Here is a 16,614-nt window from a genome sequence, read left to right as displayed (position 1 = left end):
AGAAGAAGATGAAGTAAAGACAGCGTTTATTACACCATACGGCGTGTTTTGTTACAGAACAATGCCCTTTGGTCTAAAAAACGCGGGAGCAACATATCAGAGGATGATGCAGAAGTGTTTGGCGACACAGATTGGAAAAAACGTGCAAGTATATATCGACGACGTCGTCATAACATCAAAAAAGGGGACAACACCGATCGAGGATCTCAAGGAAACTTTTGACAACCTCAACAAATTCTGCCCGAAGTTGAACCCGACGAAGTGTTCCTTTGGCGTCCCAGCAGGAGAACTCCCGGGGTTTCTAGTCTCGGCAAGAGGGATTGAAGCAAATCCCGATAAAATACAAGCTATCGTAACAATGAGAAAGCCAACAAAGTTGAAAGAAATACAACGACTAACTGGGCGAGTCGCAGCTTTGAGCAGGTTCGTCGCCAGGCTGGGAGAAAAGCGTTACCATTCTATGCTCTGATAAAGCAAGGAGACAAATTCCAGTGGAACGAAGAGGCCGACAGAGCCTTCGAAGATTTGAAGCGCAAAATCTCGACACCACCAGTTTTGGTGGCGCCGAAGGAAAAGGAACCTCTCCTGCTATATATCGCAGCCACGCCCCAAGTGGTGAGCACGGTGCTAGTTGTCGAAAGAGAAGAAGAAGGAAAACTCCACGGAGTACAGAGGCCAGTATACTTCGTCAGCGAAGTTTTATCGCCATCAAAACAAAGGTACCCTCAGTACCAAAAGCTAGCATACGGAGTGTTCACAACAACACGAAAATTGCGCCACTATTTTTCGGCACACCCGATCATAGTGGTCAATGAAGCTCCCTTGTCAAATATACTAAACAATCCAGAAGCTACGGGTCGTGTCTCCCTTTGGGGAATAGAACTTTCCCCTCGGGACATCACGTATGAAAAAAGAAAAGCAATCAAGTCGCAAGTTACGCCGGACTTCATCGCGAGTGGATGGAGCTGCAAAACACGGGACCCCCGGACTTATCGAGAACCCGGACCATGAATTTCGACGGGTCCAAGAGAGTAGAAGGAGTCGGCGCGAGAGTAGTACTTATATCACCTGAAGGCGACAAGTTGAAGTACATCCTTCGGATGATGTTCCCTAACGCATCTAACAATGAAGCAGAATATGAAGCCCTCATACACGGGATGAAGATGGCGAAAGTTTGCGGTGCAACTCGACTAAAAATCTTTGGCGACTCACAATTGGTGGCTCAGCAAGTTATGAACCAATGTGACGCAGTCAATGATAGCATGGTGGCATACAAGGAGGTGTATAACGAACTCGAGAACCTATTTGATGGATGCGAGGTAAATTACATCAGTAGATTGAGCAACGATGAAGCTGACGTCCTCGCAAATATCGGGTCGCAATGCCTACCAATCCCGCCAGGAGTATTTTGGGAAGAAATAGCGGAGAGATCTTCGAAGCCAAAAAAGGTGCAGAAAAAAGCAAAAGAAGAGAAAACTTCGACACCCCTCACAGAAACCACGGAAGATGAAGAGGAACAAGAGCTTGTGATGATGGTACAGGTTCCTTGGATGCAAGCATATATATCATACATCCTCAGGAAAGAAATACCCGATGATCCAGTTGAGGCAAGGCGAGTAATTCGACGCTCTAAAGCTTTCATGGTGATCAAAGGAGAATTGTACAAACGAAGTATTTCAGGCGTTCTGCAAAGGTGTGTCACACCCGAAGAAGGAAGAATAATTCTGAAGGATGTACACGAAGGAATATGCGGCCACCACGCGAGTAGTCGAGCCATCGCAGCCAAGGTTTTTCGGGCAGGATTCTACTGGTTGACAGCAATCAAGGACGCCAAAGAAATAGTAAGGACTTGCGATGCGTGTCAAAGGTTTGCCGCAAAACCTCACTCTCCAGCAGCAGAACTAACACCAATACCATTGTCGTGGCCCTTCGCACAATGGGGACTCGATATGGTGGGCAAGTTACACAAATCGTGGCCAGGAGGAAAGGAATACATGCTAGTAGCTGTCGACAAATTTACAAAGTGGATAGAAGCGAAGCCGATAAATTCGCCAGACGGAGCATCCGCAGTAAAATTCATAAAAGGCCTCGTCTTCAGATTTGGAGTGCCCCACGAGCATCGTCACGGACAATGGCGGTAACTTTACATCCCACGAATTCAAAGATTATTGCAAAGAAGTGGGTATCAAGTTGCACTTTGCGTCGATTGCACATCCTCAAACCAATGGGCAAGTCGAGAAAGCCAATGGCATCATCCGCAATGGCATCAAGAAACGCTCGTTAGGACCACTGGAAAAAGCTCGACATACCTGGCCGGAAGAACTACCAAGTGTGTTGTGGAGCATCCGAACAACACCAAATACGGCGACACGGAGACCCCGTTTTCCTGGTCCATGGAGCGAGAGGCGGTACTACCAATAGAAATAGAGCACGACTCCCCCGAGTCACGAGTATAATGAAGAAACATCCAGGATAGCGTTGGAAGACGACGTAGACGCACTCGACGAAGCTCGAGACGAAGTATTATCAAGGGTAACCAAATACCAACAGGACTTGAAGAATTACCACAGTCGACGTTTGCGGCCAAGATCTTTTCAGGTGGGAAACCTAGTTCTTCGGCTCACGCAGAAAAGTCATGAAAAACTCGAGTCACCATGGCTTGGCCCTTACATTGTCACGGAAGTAATCGGAGGAGGAGCATACAGGATAAAGGACAAGAAGACGGGGGTGGAGGAGCAAAACCCCTGGAACGTGGCGCAACTCGGGCGGTTCTACGCCTAGAGCTAAAATATAGTCCTTGTAAAACTTCAATGTACTTGAAACGCCCGCGAGTTTTCGGACGCACTCTTTTCCTTTTTCGGGGCACCGAGTGGGGCCGGGAAAGGTTTTTAATGAGGCGGGCTCGCGGTGCTGCAATATAATAAAGATAGTGTCAATATAACTTTTCTTTATCGACATGCTCAAAATCCCCAACCCGACGAATTTCAATATAGTTCCTCGAAAAAAGAAAAGCCTTGCCTTGGTATTAAACTACCTCGCGAGTCAATCAAAATGCAAAATAGTATTCAATAAAGAAGCTCGGAGGCTGATATTCGCCAAAATTACATATTGAATAAATGCCTTGGTTCAAAACCTCGCATTATACAAATACAGTGAATAGTCACCGAAAACACTCGGGGGCTAGACAAATATAGAAATATGATGTTCGCTTCACAATATAATCACAATCATGATTTACAAGGAAGAATTATTTACCAAAGGAAAAAAATTAGTCATGATTCAATATATTATCAAGGGTAATCCTGTTTTCTTCGGGAGCAGCGCCAAGAAAATCAGCATAATGACCATCTGCAAAAAAGTCGGCATCCATCCGAAGAAGGTCTTCAATCATTTCCTCAGCTATAGGCGAGACCTTCGTGTTAATACGATCGACACCAACTCTTCGGCGCCGTACCTTCTCATGAACTTTCGCAACAACTTGGGTCAGGTCAAGCTTTGAGTGGCAGATCTGAAGCATGATAAGGGCAAATCTGGCGCCAGCTACCAGTTGAGCTTTGAAAAAGTCATGGATCCTGTGGGCATCCTTAAATTTTTCCATTAACTCGGTAAGAGTCTTTGGTTGAACGTTCCGAGGAAACATGGAGTTATAAACCATAGACAAGGTCTTGGTACAGAAGTCAAGGAAGTCGCGAGTTTGAGAGACGCGATCCTGAAATCTGACAAGCTGGCGGGTCCTCTCTGGGGTAGCCCAAAACAGAGAACCATGATCAAGGGAAAGGTTAACAAGGAGGTTTGTCCTAGTATTCACCCTCTCCTCTTCGGCAACAACATCAGTAAAGGAACCTATTAATACAAAGGAGCAGAAAATTTTAAGAGATGTAGCATGAAGACGGAAGATATTAAGGATGGGACAAGCATACCCGACATATCCGCACTGGCTTCATTCATTAACTCGAGCATGAAATTTTCTCGAGTAGCCGCCTTTTCAGCCTCGGAAGCAGCAATTTCCCTAGCAGCCACGGCCTCGCGAGCTTGCTGAAGTGCAATTTTTTCGGCTTCAGAGGACTTACGAGACTTTTCCAACATCACAAGTGTTTGCTTCTTTGCATACTGAAGTTGCTGCCGAAGTTCATCCAATTCTTGCGGCAAGGAATCTTCGACAGGGGTAGTATCAGCAAGAGCTCTCCTTGACCGAGAAGAAGAAGGCGAAATATTGGAAGGAGCGGAAGATGGAGTATAGTTATCAAATACCAACTGAAATTTAATAAAACAAGACAATATCAATCAACAAGCAAAGATAGAGTTTTCATTAATCTTTCGGGATAATTACAAAGCCCTTACAGTGGAGCTAAAGAAGTACGTATCGCCAAATAACTACTTTGGCGACAAGAGCAAAAGAAACAGAAAAAGAAAAAACAAGGAGGCATGCAACTAGACCTCCGGCCTCGATGAGCTAGGAGTCGAAGCTGGCTTGATCCCGAGATATGCCAAGATTTTCTTCGTGTTGGGCTTGGCTGCCTTAATCAGCGACCTCCATCTCGTTTGCTCTATTTGATCGGTGTCTCCAACTTTCGTCCAATCAATAGTCTGTTGACTGTCAGCAACCAGTGCAACAGTGTTTTCGACAGCAATCTTCATGTTTTCCTGACGCACCTTCAGTCCAAGATTTTCTGATGAATTGAAACTCTTGGCAAGGGCAAGGAAAGTCGGAGGCTCCTCTTTCTTCGGGAAGAAGTAGGGGAACAGCGCCGACAATCCTGCACTAGCATTTGCCACGCCTTCACGAATTTTGGACCCATGAAGCTCCAGATAAGAAAGTGCGTCAAGGAGAGGGTCATTGTCGGGATTCTCCAGATCAAAATCTTGGTTTGTTTGGGCTGCCACAGGAAACAAAACATTAATCAAAAAACAAGAAACAGGAAGTCCACTAAAAAATAGAAGGGATCGACAATATTACTCAAAGTACGTCGACTTTGTGACTTCAGACGCTTGAGGATCCCCTGCTCACGAGCAGCCTGTGCAGCTTTATGCTCGTCTAAAGCAGATTCAGCATCCTTAAGTCTTCTTTGCAGTTCCTCGACACTAGCAGCTTTTGCTCTGGCTTCATTAGCCTCGGCTTTAGCTTCGCTAGCAACAAGTTCGGTTTTCTTGCGAGCCGCCTCACTTTGCTCCAGTTTTTGAGCAAGTGCGTCGGCACGTTTATTGGCCTCTGCAAGTTTCTCTGTCGAGATAAAAAAAGGGGGAGGAAAGATCAAAAATTGCGACAAACAACAGGAGCAAAAAGTCAGAAAGAACAGCAAATATAAAGGTTGTTACCTTCAGTTCTGCTGGCATACTCACGGTACCCAATGAATTGGGATCCGATGCGGATAAGGTCTTTGATCATGGGCTGTCAAAGAAGAACAAAGCAAGAGAAACATCGGCATGAAAAAAGAGTGAATGCGTAAAAAAGCAAAATAGAGGAAATATAGATATCGACAAACTTACATCATCCAAGAGCAGGGCCGAAGAGCTGCCCAATTGAGGGGCAGGTTCAAGACTTGTTCCAGTCTTTGTCCTTTTTGGTGAAGGAGCAAGGGGGCTTGTTGGTGGAGTAGTGGTGACGACGTTTTGTTGAGGAGGCGAGGTTTCTTCTCCTTCAACTAGCGTGTCTGAGGCAAGTACAGTATGTGACGTGATTGTCCGAGGAGCCACGTCAACAGTTGGTACTTCTTCCTCGTCATCACTGTTGATTAAAAATCGACAGCATAAAAAGCGAGACAAGATAAACATTTCGAGTACAGAAATACGGAGAAATAAAAAAAATGACTTACGAGCTGACGAGGGATTCAATATAAGGATCATAAGCCACCTTCGGATGAGAAGGAACAACTTCTTCAGCTTTGGACGTGCCGGAATCTTCGGCGTTACTCCTCTTCCTTTTCCTTTCTGGAGAAACAGCGGGAGGAGGAGATTGGACCGACGTAGTATCTTCGGAAGATCCCGCAGATTTTCGAGAATCTACGGGATCATTTACAAAAGATGGAGCTTCTTGATTGTCATCAGTGACAATGCCCCTTTCTTCGACTTCTCCATCCTCAGGAAGAGGAGGAAGGGAAGCCATAGTAGGATGGTTCTGCAGGAAAATAGCGACAAAAGAAAAATTAGAGAGATATCAATACAATGGGATGCAGGGAAAGTTCGGAGCAAGATAAAAATTCGAGAAGATAAAATACCTCGGGGAGAGGATTGGTGGAGCTGTATGGTTCCACGCGACAGGAGGAGGGAATAGGATCCCTCTTGTTCAGCGAGGAAATTCTTCGAATCAGTTTCTCCAAGTCCTTCAAAGAAAGATCATTGGAGAGCCTATTGGCGTCATTTTCACCAGCATACGTCCAAAGGGGATTTTTGCGAGCCTGAAGAGGCTGCACTCTAATCCGAAGAAAGTAGGCAGTAATTTGAACACCAGAAAGCTCTTTGCCTCGAGTATTTTGAAGCTGATGAATACGAGACATAAGTGCTTCTGTCGCCTTTTTCTCTTCTTCGGAAGCTTCAGCATCCCAGGAGAGGCGGCGTTGAATTTTGGCACTTCCGTCGAAAGGGACTATGTTATGCTCTACAGAATTGGCACTTTCTTCGTGTATGTAGAGCCACCTTTTGCGCCATCCTTGGACAGAATCAGGAAACTTGACGTCGAAGTAATCAACGTCGGTTCGGACACGAGATAACAACGCCGCCTATGTTATAGGTGGCGTTGTGGGTGCCATTGCGGCGGAGGCGAGAAAATGCGTTTCCACGAGCCCGGTTAGGAGGGATTCCAAGGAAGCATTCGCACGGCGTGATAAAAATAGAAATATGAAGGATGGAATTGGGGGTCAGGCGGTGCAGCTGAATCCCATAGACAAAGAGAAGGCCGCGGAGGAAATCGTGAATTGGGGTAGAAAGGCCGCGGATGAGGTGATCAACGAAACTAACCCGGTACTCCATTGGAGGGTTTGGGTAGCTTTCTTCGCTGGGAAAGCGGATGGCGTCCTCTTTCTTCATCGAGGCCAAGCCTCTTCGAGCATGTTGACGTCTTGGTTGGAGATTTTAGATCTCTCCCACTCAAGATCTTCGGCGGCCATCTTGGATTCTGGAGTACTGTGGCGAGTGAGTCGCGTGCGCGGTGGCATCAACGGCACTGGAGAAGCAACGATCGTGCGTGCGGAAGATCAGAAAGAGTTGGGCGCAGGGGAAATCTTTGCAAAGAGGAACAGATGTGCGGCGCAAGCGAAGAAGTGAACCGAGGTTGAAGAAAGGTTTATATAGGAATCGGGCGAAGCAATGCACCGTTGGATGAAGAAATCGTGTGGTGAAAAAGGATCTTGTAGATAAAAGGGTAAAAAGGTATTTTTACTGAGATGGAATGGAACAGGCGTTACCGTACGTGCGCCAGGAAAAGCGGAGGACGTGTGTCCCCCACTTGCACGACGTGTCAACGTGGTGGAAACAATGGACCCACAAGGCAGAAAAATCCCGACTATTAATAGAGATGAAGTGAATTTGACTAAGGGAAGCGTGCTGACACGAAAAATAAAAAAGAAGATTGGCGACAGGAGAAGTTATTTCAATACTTCGGGAGCCTTTGGTCACATACAAGTTTTTGCCCAAATGCTCGGGGGCTACTTCGATAAAAGTAAAATTTCGATTATGGCAATATAGAAATTGCGGGAGCCTACAACCAAGCACAAGTTCTTGGCTGTAGCCTCGGGGGCTACTCCCATCGGGAGCGCTGTTCGCGCACCCGAGAGATGAAAAGAAGATCATATCGGGAAATAATGGCAATATAGCGACAAGGTGGACTAAAATGTTGAGCCTACAACCAAGCACAAGTTCTTGGCTGTAGACTCGGGGGCTACTCCCATCGGGAACGCTGTTCGCGTGCCCGATGAAATAAAAAAAAAGATAGAAAAGCAAGAAAGTATATTTCGAGTTATAATTAACTCTACATATACTCCCATCGGGAGAGCAATATAAGTCATATTTGACTCAATAAAATGTGCCATTCCAACAGCCGGAAAAGCACTCGACAATATATTCTTAGAACGCCAAAGTTGCGATCAATTTACGAATGCCGCAAATTTGCGAAGGTAAGACCCCGGATCCGTTCTGCTGGGCGTGGCATCGCCAAAGACTGCGCTCTGCTACTTTTATCCGTATCAACGGATACGAAGAAAAATCCTAACGGACGCGTTAGGTACTCGATAAATTTGACCGGGACTCGACGGAATGGTAAGACCTTAAGCGGCACCTGTCGAAGTTTGCACCGGTATCCCGAGATCATGTCCGGGGACGTGATCTTGAAGTAGGTTTTTGCGGATTGCCACTAGAGCAGTTAACTAGTACCTGATCCGTCAGATGAACTAGCCCCAATTACCATTATCCCTGTACAATATAGAATTTTATATGGAGAAATATAAAAGAGTTAAAGCTCTCGAATAAAAATAAACAGTGGAGATTTTCCCTGACTCTACGATTCAAGCAAAATCTCGGGGGCTACTGACATAGGTATCCCAAATGAGCCTGCCAAAGATAGTACCCGGGGTTTAATGAAGACCCACTACCCGAAGAATAAGAAGATTCGGGAGCCCAAGATATATTAAGGAAAGTAGAGTCGTAATAGGAAGTGTTGTTTGTAATCTGGCAGGATGAGTTAGAAACCGTCCCGGACTACGTAACTTGTACAAAACGAAACCCTCGGCTCCGCCTCCTATATAAAGGGGAGTCGAGGGACGAAGAGATCATCGAATCATTGTTCACAAACCCTAGTTTTCATAATCGTCGAGTACTTTTCGGCTGAAACCTTCGAGATCTACTTGCCCTCTACTTCTAACTAAACCCTAGCCTATAATCCATAGGCATTGGCAAGTTGATACCTTGTCAGTCGGGACAGTCAAATGCCGACGGAATTTCAGGAATTTTTGACAGAAGAGACCACTTGCTCCACTGAATTGACAAAAAAGACCACATCCCAAAACAATTGGCAAAAAAGACCACCTCTACCATGGCGGCAGGCCGGCCAGCCGACGCATGGCACTTGCCGCCGGCGAGCGTGGCTGCAGGACCTGCCGCCGGCGAGGGTGGCGGCACGTTTGCCGACTTAAATTGCCGTCAGCTGGCGCCGTTGGGTCATGGGTCATGCCGCCCTCATCTGTGGCGGCAGGCTGATGATCTGTTTTGACAGTGTCCAGTACTGATCATCAGAGTCCTGCTGTTACCAGCACTACTAGATTATCTACAGAAAATGTGTCTGCCTGGGTGTCCTCTACTACTGATCATCAAAGTGTGCCGTTGGGATTACTGGCACTTGGGACGGATGTGATTTGTGAATCTGATGTGTGTGGTGATTTGATAATGGCAAAATATATTTATATATCGATGTCAATTTTTATGTTTTCCAATTGATTTTTGGGCTCCATTTGGGAAATGCTGCAGCAACGGTGCTGACGCACATTCCTGACGGATGGCTTACATTCCTGACGTTTGTGCTGGAGCACCCAAAATGTGCTTTCCTGAAGGCTGAACATGCTTCCTGACGTAGAGCTAGAGCGTCAGGGTTTATTGCAAATTCCTGACGGCCGTGGTCTCTGACGGGCTTTCCTGACGCTCAGACCGACGGGAATGTTTCTTTCCGTGGCTCCTGTGCAACGTCAGGAAAATTCGTCAGGAATACTCTTTCCCGCCGGTCACCGTCAGCAATGAGCATCTTTCCTGACACCTTATTACCGACGGCTGGTTCCTGACGGCGACCGTCACGAATACGTTTTCCTGACGGAATTCGAGTTATTTCCGACGGAAATCGGCCGTCAGGAATATTCCTGTCTGGGGTAGTGGATGTAAACAAATCGTATGCGAAACGGATAGGAAAGAGAAACAGGGTGGAGAAAAGCCTGAGCTAGCTATGGAACTATGGGCAAAATCTCAGAAAGCAGCAGCAAGATCTTGAGTGCACCGGGCGAGGGCGCCCCGTTCGTGCAGGCCGACGTCGCCTGCGACCTGGCCGACGTCGGCGACCGCTCCACCCTGGACCCGACGCGCTGGGTCAGCTCGCGTACTCCGCCCACGGCGCCGAGAACATCCTGGAGATGCTGCGTACTCCGTCTCGGCCGGCGATGAGAACTGCACGACGCCCGCGCCCCAGATGATGCCGGCCGCGTCGAGCTCAGGCCGGCGGCGTGCTACAGCCTGCCGCCACGGACAAGGGCGGCATGGCCCACCACCCGACGGCATCAGCTGACGGCAGTCCAGATCGGCAAACGTGCCGCCATTCTCGCCGGCGGCAGGTCTTGCCGCCACGCTCGCCGGCGGCAGGTCCTGCCGCCACGCTCGCCGGCGGCAAGTGCCACGCGTCGGCTGGCCGGCCTGCCGCCATGGCAGAGGTGGTCTCTTTTGCCAATTGTTTTGGGAGGTTGTCTTTTTTGGCAATTCAGTGAAGCAAGTGGTCTTTTCCGTCAAAAATTCGAATTTCAGAGATAATATTGACTTATCTGTTAACACGGTGAACATAGGCTATTAGGCATGCTCGTTTCTTGCATTTTTTCTCTTTAATAACAAAGTAATGATGGGTTACACAGTTACACTCGCCATCGCAAAGGTGGAGAAATTGACAGTACAGTAGAGTTTTTTCAGCAGCGGAGTCGTGATTCGTAATTGACACACAGACAAGTTATTTTTAAGAGAATGTTGTAGTTTTATTGTACAAAATTCTTTCCCGATCATCTCAGTCGCCACTCGCTAGAGCTCCAATACGCTTGGCCAGCCACCTCCCGGTAGGTTTTGCATCATGTTGTTGGAAACAACATAGTTTCCTCTCTTTACAACAGGTTTTACACCTGGAAAAATGTATGTTGATAGGGTTTTATGAAATTGCATTTAAAGATCCTTGTGATTCCGTTCAGTTCCGATAGAAATATCACGGGGCACATACATGTTTGAGATCAGAAGCATGAGATTTTGCTGATATTTCACAATATGTGCAATTTGCAGTACATCAGATTTGAGAAACAAAACTCAGAAATATTCTAGACGAAAAAACTTAGCCAAGGCAAATCCAGATCGTAAGTATTCTTTGCATTTGTTTGTATGCAGCTAATGAAACCGAAGAAGAAAAAACGTTATAGGACCTCAGTCATTAGGATGAAGAAGGTGCTTCCTGATCCTGCTGTTCAGTGGTCTGGTCGTCTCCTCCTGTGGGAGTTCCGTCCTTCAATAGGGTCATGATCTGGTCTCCTGTGAGAGTTACATCCTTCAGGAGGGCACTGGCTACAGCATGAAGCTCCCGCTTGTGTGTCGTGAGAATAGTTTTCGCGTTTGTGTAAGCCTTGTCCAATAATACTTTCACCTCACCATAAACTAGGGCTGACGATTCCCAGCTGGAGACATCATTGTCGTAGGAAACAAGGCCCACCTCCTTGCTCATACCATATCTTGCGACCATGTATGTTGCGATCTTAGTAGCCTTCTTTAGATCATACAAGGCGGCAGTGCTCACCTCGCTCTCTCCAAATATAAGCTCCTCGGCCGCCCGGCCTCCCATGAACACATCCAATTCTGCTAGCATCTTCCTCATTGTGTATCTGTACTCATATTCTCCATTCACCAGGTCTGTCACCATGCCAAGACAATCTCCCCCAGGAACAATGGTAGCATTGCGGACAGGATCAGCACCATCCGTGTGGATAGCGACAATGGCATGCCCTCCCTCGTGGTACGCGATCATCTTCTTGCAGTTATCGGGCATCACTGCCGATTTTTGCTCGCTTCCCATGATGAGTTTGCCCGTAGCATACTCGAGGTGGGCCATCACAACAGCTTCTGCTCCGTCCATAGCAGCCTTAAAAGCAGCTTCGTTCACCAGGTTTGCGAGGTCTGCACCTGAGAAATCAGGAGTCCCCTTCGCAATAGTCATCAAATCAACATCAGTGGCTCTCAACACCTGCATAAAAAAATTGATGGAGAAAAGCTTGAAGTTTTATCAACTGAGGCTATGAAAACTCCCAGGATTTTTGGATGGAGTTACAAACCTTTGACATATGAGCCTCAAGGATCTGTCGTCGGCCCTCAAGATCTGGGTAAGAAATCTTAAAATGACGGTCAAAACGCCCAGACCTAACAAGGGCTTGATCTAGTGAATCAAGGGAGTTGGTCGCTGCAACCACCATGATCCCATCGTTCTGCTTGAAGCCATCTAGCTCAGTGAGTAGCTGGTTCAGGGTGTGCCTTTGCCCTGTTGGATCATTTGTGTTTCTGCTCCCAGCAATGACATCAATTTCATCGATGAATATTATGCAGGGAGATCGTTTCCTTGCTGCAGTGAAGAGCTTTCGCACTCTTTTTGCCCCAGCACCAATGTACCCCCCTCGAATTCGCTGCCACTGCACGCGAAGAATGGGACGCCGACTTCCCCAGCTAGAGCCCTTGCCAACATTGTTTTCCCCGTGCCAGGTGCACCGATTAGCAGAACACCTCTTGGAAGCCTGCAGCCGAGGCGTGTGAAACGCTTGGGGTCACTCAAGTACTGGATTATGTCCTCGAACTCGGCTTTAGCTCCATCGATCCCCTTGATATCACTAAACTTTGTGTATGAATACTTCACCTCTTTTTTCAAACAACCAAAGGTACGCGGAAGATGCTTCCTGAGTTTACCAACAAATCCTGAACGGTGCCAATCTTGTTGATTTCTAAGCACACCACCACCTGCATGAAGCATGCACCAATTAGACCAGCTTACAAAATTATGAATGGCAACAATCAACCAACAATGGCTAGTCAGAAAATTAAGGCACTAGCTACCACTGAAAGCATAAATATACGCTGCTAAATTGTAGTTTAAGCGGAAGACAAAGAAACAGCCATATATACCTGCACCTGTAGTAGTTGTATCTGCAGCCAGCTCCTTGTGAACCATGTTCGCCGATCGATACGCCGCAGCCTGTGAGGCAAACATGCACATATATTTAGTCGAGCAACAGGTTATGTTTTGTTCTGAGGATAAGTGAGAAGCACTGTGAAATTTGCGAATCCACAAAGCAGCACCAGCTGTGTAGCTTGATCACCGATATGCATGACAAATTGAGTCGAGTGACATTTATAACAAAAAAAAAAAAGTGGCATCAATCAGAAGCTCGGACAGAGGTTCGCAGTTGCAGTTTCAGCATCGACGAGCATCAATTATAGGAAGAATAACAAAAATATATTGTGTTCCTTTTGGAGTGGAAGTGTGGTACAGCCTCCAAAAGATTTGAAGAAGAAAGCAAAATAACGCAGGAAAGAACACACAAGGAAAGATAGAAAGTAAATGACCTTGGAGAGTGGGAGCCAGCCGGCCATGATGGACAGGACAGGAGGTGTTGCTGGAGATTAAGTTCGAGAAAAGGTTCGTCGGAAATTTTCGTTGCTAGGCGAGACAAACACGAGCTCTAAATCTGTACTTCGCGTGCGTATGTGCGTGCTGAATACACACCCAAGATTTAACTGCATCGATCGATGAGTATATGTAGTCTGGTCGGACTCTGATCTTGTATGGGAGTCAAAAAGTAGTAGTAATCGATTATGGAAAGTTTGGACGACCGTTGCCGGCGCTGATACGGAGAGCCTATCAGCAATGGAAAACGCTGCCCTTCCCCTGGGGGATCCCGTCTCAGCGATCCTCCACTTCGGTTGGACGACGCGTGTCCCTCCGCGTACGAGGCAGCGAGCGGTGGAGGCCCACCACACCGCTATCCAATCGCTTCCCCTTCACACAAATCTTCTGCCATTTTTCTCCTGCCTCCCGATATCTCTCATACGGCTATGGATACAACCACGATCTCTCTCCCCATGCGCTGGATTTTTGCCGGCGGCCGCATCCGCGCCAGGAGAGCTTTGCCACCACCGCCGCCCTCCTAGCCCAGCGCCACCACCGCCGCCCTCCTAGCCCACCGTCGCATCCGCGCGCAGGGTGCTGTTAACGGCGCCGAGTGGCGGTCCAAGCAGTGATGGTATCGGCGGTGAGCGACGCAGCTACAAGCGGCAACGAGACAGCAAACGCCGAGTTCCGGTGCTGCAAGGGGCGGGGCGGCGCTGCCGCTGCTATGACGCCTGCCACCGGCTGCTGCAAGGGTTAATCCCCGGTGCTACAAGACGGGCCATGCTGCTGCGACTATCGGCACTACTGCGAGGGGTTGACGGTCGGTACCACTAGGGGAGGCGGCGATGCTGCAATGGCAAGTTTTGCTGAAGCTACGCAAACATGTTTCTGCGAGAGAGATTGGGGATTTTCTCAGTGCATCGTCTAGGGGGAGACGAAAGCGATTACATGTGAGAAAGAAGATGAAAGTGACCTGAACTAGGGGTCCACCCACGTGGAAAAGGGGAAGCAGCGTTGACCGTTCTCTTCTTTTTAATCAGACGGCTTAGTGCTGCCATCGGACGGTGGAGCACCCGGGGGATTAGGGATTTGATCCCCCGGGGGACGCTCAGCGCTCGCCATCAGCAATCGGAAGAATGAGGCCGAGTTGCCTTCACTCACCTGTGACAGAAACTAGTAGTAGTATATTCCAATAGGTTCCTGTTCGGTTGCACCTCGCGGCGCGGCATTGCCAGCAGCACGGTCACGCCGACCGGAGCAGAGTGTTCTGATGGTGGCGCCGATGGACGCTGACGACTGAGTTGCCTCCACCCGAACCAACGCGGACCGGCCGGCTCCCAGCTCCCAGATCTAGCTGAACCGAGCCGGTCAGCGTCGAAAGGGTCCGAGACTGGAACGGCAGGTCCCTCCCAGCCGTCACAAGCGGAGCTCCGCCGCTCCTCGCCGGCGCTATCCACCAAAAACCGGCTCCGAGGGGCGATACGAGCTTAGACCTGTTGCGCCATGGCCATGGGCCATTGCCTTCGAGCCTTTCTTTTTCTCGATAAACAACGTTTTATTAATTGATTAAAAGGTTTCGGTATTACATCCTCGAAATAGGTATTTTGCCCCGCTATATTAATATAGCAAACCACCCATTATATTAATATAGCAAACCACCCGATACAACGAACAAGCTAGATCCGCAGCACAACCAAATCCAAAAGGAAAGACAAATAAAGAAAAGAAAAACTAATATCGACACCGGCAGATCGACAAAAACGATAACGACCCGCAACCGCTCCGCCCTCCGGAGAAGCACCACCACGCTCCTACCATGCCGAGACGTCATATACCAAGCAACACCTTCACCAAGGAAACGACGACGACGTCGCTGCTGCTCGGACTAGTCCTAGGGGTAGGGTTTCCCCGGTACACGGAGGGGATTGAGGAGGAGGTACACTGATACGTCCATTTTGCATCACTATTTTATATCATACTTTACTGTTATTCATTGATATATTTCATATTTAGAGATGATACTTATGTTATTTCATCTATTTTGCATGTTTCATGATTATTGGAGGATCGCGCACACTACACCACAGCACTTGAACCCCAACAGATAAGTTGGTCGGGGAAACCCCTTTTACCGACCAAAAGTTGGTCGGAAATTAGTTTTGCCGACCGATTTTGTTGGTCACCGTAAGTCCGGTCGGCATATGTCTTTCCCGACCGACATAGAATTGCCGACCGACTGTTGGACACCATTGCCAAGGCTTTCCCGACCGACATTTCTTTTTCGACCAACATTTCTTTTCCGACCGACATTTCTTCGCCGACCAACGGTTGGACAACACAAGCATTGGCGACCGATTTTCTGTTGGCCCTCATCGTGAATGGCAAAAATCATTATATTCACATATATCCACACTAGTATACATTCATATCCTCTAAAAAATGCCATGGGGAGGTAAAGCACAACCATCAATAATGATATGCATTAAGTTCATACAACAATGATTGTTCATATGTTCTCAACTCATTACAACATAATCAAGTTTACAAAATAAGAGCTTGTCGCCGCATAACCAGGTTTACAAAATGGAAGCCAAATGATTACCATATAACCAGTTGGTCAGGATCGCGCACCGGAGTCAGGATTCTGCTGGAAAAAGCGCCGTCAGAATGCAATATTTCGGAAGATCAACAATTGACGGAAATTATATGAAAAATCCTATTTTTCCAGAAGACGGAGTCAGCCAGAAGGAGGAGCCAAGGAGGGCCGCCATGGGCCCCCCTCATAGGCCGACGCGGGCCCTGCCCTGGCCGCGCCGCCTTTTGGGGAGGGGGCCCACAGCCCCCTCTGGCCTCCTCTCCTTCGCGTACTTCTTCGTCCCGAAAACCTAAGCTACGGGGGATAGTCGCGAAGAGTCACAGCCGCCTCTGCGGGGCGGAAAAACACCAGAGAGAAAAGAGCTCTCCGACGGGCAGGAATCCGCCGGGGAAATTCCCTCCCGGAGGGGGAAATCGACGCTATCATCACCGTCATCGAGCTGGACATCATCTCCATCATCATCACCATCATCTTCATCATCATCACCGCCATCTCCACCGCTGCACCTCGTCACCGCTGTAACAATTAGGGTTGGATCTTGATTGTTTGATAGGGGAAACTCTCCCGGTATTGATTTCTACTTGTTATTGATGCTATTGAGTGAAACCATTGAACCAAGGTTTATGTTCAGATTGTTATTCATCATCATATC

General features: G+C 47.9%; 1 pseudogene; it reads right to left on the bottom strand.

The window, feature by feature from the left end:
- Positions 1 to 5,035: 5,035 nt before the first annotated feature.
- On the bottom strand, positions 5,036 to 12,925 carry LOC124680558 (annotated as a pseudogene).
- Between the last annotated feature and the right edge of the window lie 3,689 nt (positions 12,926 to 16,614).

This window comes from Lolium rigidum, unplaced genomic scaffold (assembly GCF_022539505.1).
Source record: "Lolium rigidum isolate FL_2022 unplaced genomic scaffold, APGP_CSIRO_Lrig_0.1 contig_20234_1, whole genome shotgun sequence".
Classification (NCBI taxonomy): domain Eukaryota; kingdom Viridiplantae; phylum Streptophyta; class Magnoliopsida; order Poales; family Poaceae; genus Lolium; species Lolium rigidum.
This window is presented reverse-complemented; position numbering and strand designations above follow the sequence as displayed.